Raw genomic sequence first — 9,723 nt, forward strand, 5'->3', positions numbered from 1 at the left:
ACTCATTGTGGGCATGAATATCATGGTCATTTTGACCTTTTAATGATTTCTTTGAATTTTTTTCAGGGTGGAATAAATGTACAGCTTTAATTACTGATTTTCTCTGGGTCACAATTATATATACAGGCCCAAATATGTATGCTCACTTTAATCTTTTAATAATTGGTGCTGGTTCTATAATGGCTTTTAGCTTGACAAGACCAAGGACTATTAACTTCTCATTAGTGATCATGATTGTTCTACAACTTCTTTTTGAGACCCAAACTCTCATATGAGAGTAAACTGGTTAGGAAGTTCAGGAACAACCCAAGAACCATGAAATGGAAATGGCTGGAACACCAGCGTCTCTATCCACAGTAAAGCCAGTTTTACACCGTCCCATCATGCAGACCAAGAAAGAAGCTGCTCTAATACTGACATCTTCAAGCTTGACTGAAATTTGCATGCGCCCACATGGGCAAGCTAACTGCTTTCTAGAGTAAAGTTTTATGGTCACATGAGACAAATATGGAACTACTTGCTACAATGACAAGGTGTGTGTTATTGTGATATTGATACATTGCACAAAGTGGATGGAATAAAGAAGAAGGAGGACTTCTCCTTCATATCTACAGCTAGATGTTTGAAACTTGGATGCACTTAGGTATTCCAACAGGAAAATGATCTCAAACACACATCAAAACTGCTTTTGGAATGTATAAAGCAGGCTAACATTAATATTCTGGAATGGCGTTCAAAAGCTCCAACCTCAACCCTATTTAAAATTTCTCAGTTATGCTTAAAAGCCAGGTCCATATGAGAACACCAACCAATTTCAATTAACTTCCCCAGTGCTGCCAAGAAGATTGGTCAATTATCCAGCAGGAATTATCCCAGAAGCTTGGTCTAAGGAACTTGGAAAGAATAAAGTGTCTGGGATTCTTAAAGTTGCTTGAAAACGTTTCACCTCTCATCCGAGAAGCTTCTTCACTTCTAAGGTCAAATGGGGGGACAATCCCATAGGGTTTAAATCTGGGAGTCTCCACCATTTGACCTTAGAACTGAAGAAGCTTCTCGGATGAGAGGTGAAATGTCTTCAAGCAACTTAAAGAAGTCCAGTTCAGTTCCAGCTTGTTCATGGTTACCAAATCATCTGGCCAAGGTGCAACTTGTTAAGGTGCATATAAACAAAGAGTAGTGTGGGTGTATGTTTATCTTTGAGCCTGTATGTAAACCTTTATGTAAACTGTGTCAATGAGAGAAAAAAACAACCCAAAATCCAAACTTGTACACCCTATTCTCGTTCTTCTATGTAATTATTCCACCCAGGGAAAAGCCCCAAATTACTATGACATTCACGGCCATGATGAGGCAAGATTTAGGCAAGCTGTGCATATAAAACAATAGTTACATCACCACTACTGGTGATGTACACCACAAAGCCTACACTTTGAAAAGATTTTGGTTAAAATTTTCTCTGGTGTTTTCCATATAACTAATAAATAAAGTTGTTCCAATTTGCATTTTGATTCATATGCAAGTACTTCATATTCACTGGAAATAAAGATCATCCATAATCTCGCTGACTCGGATTAGAAACCCTGTTTGACTCTGATATATGCGTAGGTGGCACAGAACTTTAACTCCTATCATCTTCATACTCGTGTCCTTGTCTAATTGTTGCATTTATTTAAATCACTGCAGATGCCTTCAGCTGTAGAATAACTTAAGCAGTCTGCCTGAGTGGCATGAAATGTAACCTCACACTAAGTTCCTTAAGCATAAACCTTGACAAAACTGTATCTAACCTGGTACTCAGTTTGCAAAAGCGGCTTTTTCGTTTGGACACATTCTGCATGCCTATTCTTGTCATCAACATTACACAACACTTAGTTTTGTTCTTCTCTTCAAAGAAGAACGTTCTGGTTTTGCTCTGAGATTCCTGAACAGGAGTGTGTGTGTATGTTATTGGTTTGTGTCTGCTTGTTTTACTGCATACAAGAACATGTGATTCTTTGTGCGTACGTGTGACTGTGTGTGTGTGTGCACAGGTGAACGAGTATGCCTTTCAGATCAATCATCCTCTGCCTGGGTCAATGACAGGCTCAATTATCACTGTTGACATCTGCAGTGTAAAGCAAAAAACATAAAATCTGCCTTTGGCTTGCTGTCTGAGTTATGACAATATATTATAGAGTTAAAATAATATGTTTGGTCAATTATTTCACTTTGTAAATAAAGCAGAAGTGATAGCGTTCCAGTAAACTGCGGTAATATAGTGCCACATAGATAAGAACAGTGAAGGAGCTGTTTCTCAGCATAAAACACACCCTCAGGTATAACTGCTTTTCCTGTTTTCCCACTCTCTGGTTTCTATTTCCCACCCTTCTTTCTCAATCACTGCTCCAAAATCCTTTTTCCCCCTCTATTTTTTAAAAACGTGTCTGCAAAAGTGGCCTATCAACTGAGGGTGAGTCACATATAACACCTCTATTGCGCATTAACCAGAGACAAAGTGGGGCAGTGCTGAGTTTCCTTAGGTGTTTCTGTGGCTGTCAGTCAGGTTTTTCAAGTTAAACAAGAGACTGGTGGAAAGCAAGGAGTTTGTTTTACCCATGTAGAAGCAAATGCAGGTCAGAGCCCATGCAGGACAGGTTGAGTGTGCTCAAGCTGAGGTTTTGAGAATGAATTCATACATTGAGTAAGAGATATGTTATCTATGTGGCCACGCAGCGGACTTAAACAACCACCTTGTGTCTAGGTGTTTCGAGATGAATGATTACATTGCTATCTGGAATCACTCTGAAGATGTGTGTGATGCTTTTGCCAATATGCCAATATGGTAATCTTCAATAGTATAAAAAGCAACCACAGTCTTGCTTACTTTATTGTTAATAAAAGAGAACTCAGAGTTCTTCGGTTCCTTTTGGTTTGTGAGACTTCTGCTATTAAACTCGTGCTTTACACGTTCAGTCAAGTGCAAAAAAATAATCTAAAATCTAAAATCTAAAGACTGAGTAAGAGATAACATAAGTCAGTATAGTCAAACATAAGGAAGTGCATTCTGCATCTATGAACACGTCAGAATGAATAGACATGCACTATCCAGTTAATTTTACAGAAACTGACAGCTAATATTGGTTGGTATGAACTTGCTCAATAAGACAATTGAATTGGGCAGATCCTGCTGCTGCTTGTGTGAGACACCTTTGGGACATTTCTGAGCAATGCAAACAGGAATGTGTGAAACACAAGCATGAGCAATGCACAAGAAATCAGGTTTATATGCGGGTTTCACGTGGACTTATATTTAAATGTGTATTTTCTCCCATCACCCCCAACCGATTGTAGCAGATGGCTCCCTTTCCTGAGCCCGGTTCTGCCAAAGGTTCCTTCCTGTTTAAAGGGAGTTTTTCCTTCCCAGTGTTGCCAAGTGCTTGCTCAAAGGGGATGGTTTGATTATTGGGCTTTCACTTTATCATTTTAATGCGACTATTGTTGTGATTTGGCGCTATTTAAATTGAATTGAATTTAAAGAGAGAAACCCTTCATTACGTAGGTGCAGTTCTACTTTATTATGCTGAAAGTGCTCTATTTTGTTTATTTTGCTTTGGGTTTTTTTTGTTGAGGGGTATTTCTAGTACTGCTAGTAAACCTTCTAGGGCTGCCCTCCCAACATTTTTTTTGACCCACTTTTTCCAGTAAGCTGGGAATCGAGGTTATGAGAGAAAGAGGGGGAGAGGACGGCATCAATATTATATTTTGGATTCTGGAGGAAGGCGTTCCCCACAGGCCTTTTTATGAATATTTAACAGAGATGGCCTTTCAACATCCCTACAGAATCTTTAAAATGCAGTTTTAGTTTGGAAATATCACAACGGGGTCAGCTAAACAAAAATATTTATTCAAACTGGCAGGTGTGTTCCGCCAAGGGCTCCGCAAATTAGGCATGGCAGCACACACACAAACTCATGCATGCACACACATATATATACACACACTCTTAGAGCAGAGTTTTATGGGTCTGATATGACTCCAGGCCTATAAAAACTATTTAAATAAAACAATTATGTTAAAATGCTCACAGTTAATTGGCAGGCAGAGCTGTTATTCATCAGTACTCTGTGCTCAAAGTTAAGTGAGAACTCATATGCAAACCAAGCACTCATCATACCCATGTTTGTAGGTCCTGCAGTGACCTAATAAATGAATTATTTTCATATAAAATGTTAGAAAACTCTCAGAATTTCTTGTTTTGTCTGCAGCTAAATTGTTGTTTTTTTTAACTTATTAAAAAACAACAATTTGACAATTTAATTATTACTAGATTAACAATTTTAAAAAAACCCAAAACAACAATTTTGTGTTTGGAAAATTGTTGTGGCATCTCTAGTTACCAGCCCTAACCATTAGTAAGGCCCATCTATTTTCTTCTACTTCTCCAATTCAGGGTAACGAGGGTGCCAGAGCCTATCCCTGCTGAAACAGGGCGTTAGGCAGCGTACACCCTGGATGTGTCACCAATCTATGTCAAGCATGAGTACTCGGAGAGCGTGCAGACTCCACACAGAAAGGCCCAGCCTGGCCAGTGAGTTCATACCCAAGACCTCCTTCGAGGCAACACTGCTAACCACTGCACCACCTTTTTAGTAAATATTAGAATCATTAAGAATCAGACATTTATAGTTTATTAACCAGGTGCACTGTGAGAGTTTGGGAAAACAAGCACTTTTATTACAAAATACAACTGCACAAAACATGACCAATCAAAAGAATTTACTGTGTCAGTACTTTGTGTACATACATTTCTTATACTGGGCCAAACTCTGCCCAAGAAATCCTTTAAAAACAAGCATCAAAGGAAACGCCATTCCATTCACACAGGTCTGGATGTGGGAATTAGGAAGTAATGAGTGCGTCATCTGTTGGAAGAATTTGGTAAATGCTGGTGTGGTGCCAAGCAAACAGACTAATGAGTCACTCAGAATCCAAACAATCCATTGAAGGAGAAACTTGTATGTCAGACCACAGGCAGCTTTGTTGGACTGTGTGAAAGTGATATAGAGGTGGAGCTTCTTGCAAAGCCAAAGAATCTTTAAGCAGTAGCAGCAATGTTCTAAAAAAACACTACCAAATAGTTGCTGCCATCAGGATGCTCAAGATGATGCAAACAAGCTCTCAAACTGCTTTCATCTTTAAGTAATCATAAGAAGAACTCATGCAGCTATACATTACTGGTGGACCTTGAAATTTTGGATTGCCCTTTGGTGTTCCATAGACACTGATTTAAAAGAATGACGTCATAAAGCCAGCCTGCTTTTAACAAAACGAAATCCACGTCAATGTAAAAGCAAAGACTCTTTCGCATGGCAACTTAATTGAGTAGGAAATTTAATTAAAGAATAGAAATAAATGGAAGATTGTTTATTTTGCAGCCTGCATGGACCCCACTGTCCAGAGTTCTGGCATGAAATTGGATGCACATGAGAATACATTTTGCCTTTACAGCTTCATCACTTACAGACTGGGCAAGAAGAATGTAAACTGTTGTGTGTAAAGCCCATGTTACCTGTCTGAGACTCCATGTCTCTTCTGCTATGTATGCAAAAATCAATATGAAAAATGAAAACAAATGCACACTTGGTAAAGCTGTAGTCTCTTCAATGTCCCACCTCTACCGTGTCTGTTTTAATCCATATAGTGAGGACTGGTGCTCATCGATAATTACTGTTAACACTGTAACACAGACAGATGAGAGCTTTTACAGCTACGCCACAAGATGGCAGCACTCAACTAGCAATTATGTTACTTAAGCTGCACATTGGTTATTGAATCATGACACAGTACATTAACCAAACATGCATGTCAGGATGCATTCCATGCTATTCTGCGTACATGCATCGTCATGGGAGGCTAACAAGTGGATGAGATACAGTGATGCAGTTGCTTTGTCTGGAAGGAAACAATGCAGCTTATGCAACTGCTCAAAGCCTTTGGTAGACATGGATCTTACGGTTTGGAGCTCCTTTAAACTGGTGGGCTGTTCTTGACAATGACCAGCTGCACATACCTTGGAATAAGGAGCTCTCCTGTAGCTGCCATTGTGTAAACCTACTGCCCACAGCATCCACTTCAAGGATGACAGTGTGAAATAAAAATAGTGGTAAGCATGTACTCTGTTGAATGCTGTTGAACCTTTCTATAGAGCAGCTGGTTTCTTATCGTGAAGAAATTCATGTAATACCATTTTCCTTGATATAATTTATCAAGGAAAATTTTATGATGTAATGGGGATGTGAAAGTGGCCTGTGGGACATAAAATAGCTTTCCTAAAAATCCTTTCTGGCCCACAGGATGGGTTTAAAGAGAGTAGAAATCACAGAAAACGAAAGTATGATATTTGACAATTTCACTGTAGGAAGCATTGTGCTGCAAGTTATTAATGGATCACTGCCTTTTACAGCCTCCTTTTCACTCCTGGCTTTTCACACCACACCAGGGGCGATATTAGCCCCTTTTTCGGGGTGCTTTAGCACCCCTAGATACCCCCCCCCCCCCTCCCAAAATGGTTTATTCCAGCTCGCCTCTCCCCTGCTCTGGCTCTAGCGCCCTTTCTGCCAGAGCGATGGTGGCTGAGCGGTGGTATGAGTGCCTGGCTTAAAACAGGACATAGTAGCTGCATTTAACCTTCAGTTACTCTTTATATAGTTAGGTAGGAGTCAGACCATGTTTCTTTTTAGCTGAAAAACATTACACCCAGGTAACCTGCAGTGTGGGAAACGTGTTTTCCGACAATGTTTGTTACCTGCAATTCGTCCTTGTGTAGTAAAATCAGCGACATTTGACCGTCCTGTTGCTCCTATTGACATTTATAAAGCCTATTTAAAATCTAAAACTTAAAATTGTCCGTAGCCTGCTGTTGTTACCACTGTCCTGTTTGAAATGGAATGAGAGAAGCCGGTTATTTTGTCATATGTTCCGATATTAAACCCAGGAGCCACATTCAGGTAAAAGTGTAAGAAATGATCCGTCAATAAAGGATAATGTTGGATCAGTGTTTCAATATTTATATCTTTTATTTGATGTACATGTGGTTTGGTTATTTGCCTTTTGTTTGAAAGTACACTGAGAGAGGACTTATTAGTGGTCTTAATAGTATTTTTTTTTCATATTAATGTAATTTTTTCATCCAATTGAATACAATCTATTTTTGTATGATTGTTAGTCCAAAGAGAGAGAGAGGAGGAAAGAGAGGAACATGAGGAGAAAATACAAGGTCATGAAGAACCAGGTAAGGAAACAGACAGGGAATAGTGACAGGCAAAACCGAAACCGTTAAACTGCTTGAGAGAGTTGACCAGCAAAAGTGATTTGCCAATCTCAAGGTGAGGTGACATAGGTTAAAATAAAAGAAAAAAATCTGCAGAGCCATAGTAGTATCTTTAGTAAAGATCTTTTCATACATTGTATACATTGTACCATAGGCAAAGTTGCCTCCATTTTATAGTGTTTTTATCAATATTTTGTACATTTGTACATTTCAAGGACTCTGTTTTTGGAGTGTATTTTTATGTATCTGTATTATATTATGCATACATATTAAAAGTGAATCTCTGTCGAGTAAATGCACTCAGTTTACTTCTTACTCACTATGATCATCATTCATCATGCCCCCCAGTAATTAAGGTTACCATATGTATTTTTTTTATTCCAATCCATTCTTCTTTTGCAGCATTTAAATAACCTTTATCAGATTTGATGGTTTTGTTACAGACTTTAAAAAAAGTTAAATGCACCAAGGAGACAGTCAGAGGGAACTTGGGACAACTGGAGGCATTTAAGGATCCAGGGACTCACAGAGACAGGGAAGAAGTCTCATCGTGACGAGTAAAGTTTATCTTGCCTGGCTGGGCAGCTCTCTGGGTGCTAAGCACCCCCAAAGCTCTGATCCTAGACTCACCCCTGCACCACACCAAAGCAAGATGGTCAGGCCAAGAAGGCAACAGCTTCCCTTGATTTACAGCAGCAGTGTTTCTTTGTGATGACAGAGAACTGACTCTGGAAAGTTGAAGACGTATTGTTAAAACTGTGCTTACGTTTCATGCTTTTCATGATCTGTAAATGTTTTGAGAATGTGATTTTCGATCTTTTCTTTATATATAGGGGTGCAACGATACACAAAATTCACGGTTCGGTTTGATACTTTGGTGTCACGGTTCGATATATTGCCTTTTTAATTTGTTATTCATTAAAATTATAAATATATATTTTAACTCAGAAGTACAGTTTTTAAATTTAATGTTGCTGAAACAACAAAACAATAATAAAAAAAATCTGATCGAGAAATCACTCATCTTTGGAAAAGAGAGTTTATTACAGAGAAATGGCTCTTTCCGAAATAAAAGCTATACTATACGCTTCTTCTGGGGTATACTCTCAGCAGCATATTAAACATATCAGGTCCCCATAAGGAGAATCATGTGCTAACGCAGACCTTCCCAAAGTGTGGGGCCTGCCCCCTAGGGGGGGCGCAGAGCCATTGCGGGGTGCGGTATGCCAAGGGGAAGAAAAAAAAAAAACAATGCTTGGACACTGCTAGCACGGGGCGCCCACACAAACGCAAAGCAGGAGATGAAGCATATAGTGATGGGTCGTTCGCGAACGAAATGGCTCTTAGAGCCGGCTCTTTGACGTGAACGACGCGAGCCGGCTCCTTATCGCGAGCCGTCACGTGGGTTTTTTTTTTTCTTTCTCTCAGCCTCTCTCTCGCACTTTTTTTCCGCTTCACTCTGCACGCGAGCCTTGTGCTTTATGCTGGGCAGAGGGGGGAGGGGCGGTAGTTACACTCAGTAGCACAGGAACAGAGCCAGAGAGAGAGAAAGAGAGGCAGGGACCACAACATTAGAAAGGTATAGTAATCATCCACAACTATTTTCAGTTGCAGATGATAAAGGATTGAGAAAGTTTATTCATGCAGGTCCATATGACAGAGAATATGCATGTTCTTTTAGTTTTCATATTATAATTTATATTTAATTGTGTTGTGGTTTGCAGTGTTTTGTGTTCTTTTCACTTTAAATTTGTGAAAGGAAAAAGCTGAAAATTTAAATAGTTAAAACTTGAAATGTGAATAGTTGATTTTTGTATTATATGATTTATTTATTACATTTTATGTGGAGTGAATAAATAAAAGTATATTTACGGTGGCCCCTAGAGACAAAGCACATACAAACTTCAAATCACGTACGAACTCTGAAGCATGTACAAACTCCAAAACACGTACAAACTCCAAAACACGTAAAAACTCCAAAACACGTAAAAACACGTACAAACTCCGAAGCACATAAAAACTCAGAAGCATATAAAAACTCAAAACACGTACAAAAGACAACAGAAGTGCTCCAGGATGCTGGGCGCAGTGTTGAGCCTTTGTTATCTTGTGGCTACACAAGCCAGCAAGTACCAACGACCGGATTTGGTGTGTGGTAATAACAGGTAAATGAACTTTTTTTTAAATTATTTGAATATATATATGAGTGCCTGTGTATAAATACACAAACAATACACACATGCTTTCAATTGTGTAATTTAAGTGATCTAGTAGCTCTGCTTTGGAAGTTCAGTTCATGCTAGAAATGTGTTTTGGAGTTTGTACGTGTTTTGTCTCTAGGGGCCACCGCATATATTTATATATAAACATATATAAATAAAACCACTTGTTTTTATGTTAGTAATTCCTTTTGT

This window comes from Mchenga conophoros, linkage group LG17 (assembly GCF_057382185.1).
Source record: "Mchenga conophoros isolate Kocher_MC1m ecotype Shallow Benthic linkage group LG17, M_conophoros_male_GT1.1, whole genome shotgun sequence".
In the NCBI taxonomy this organism is placed as follows: domain Eukaryota; kingdom Metazoa; phylum Chordata; class Actinopteri; order Cichliformes; family Cichlidae; genus Mchenga; species Mchenga conophoros.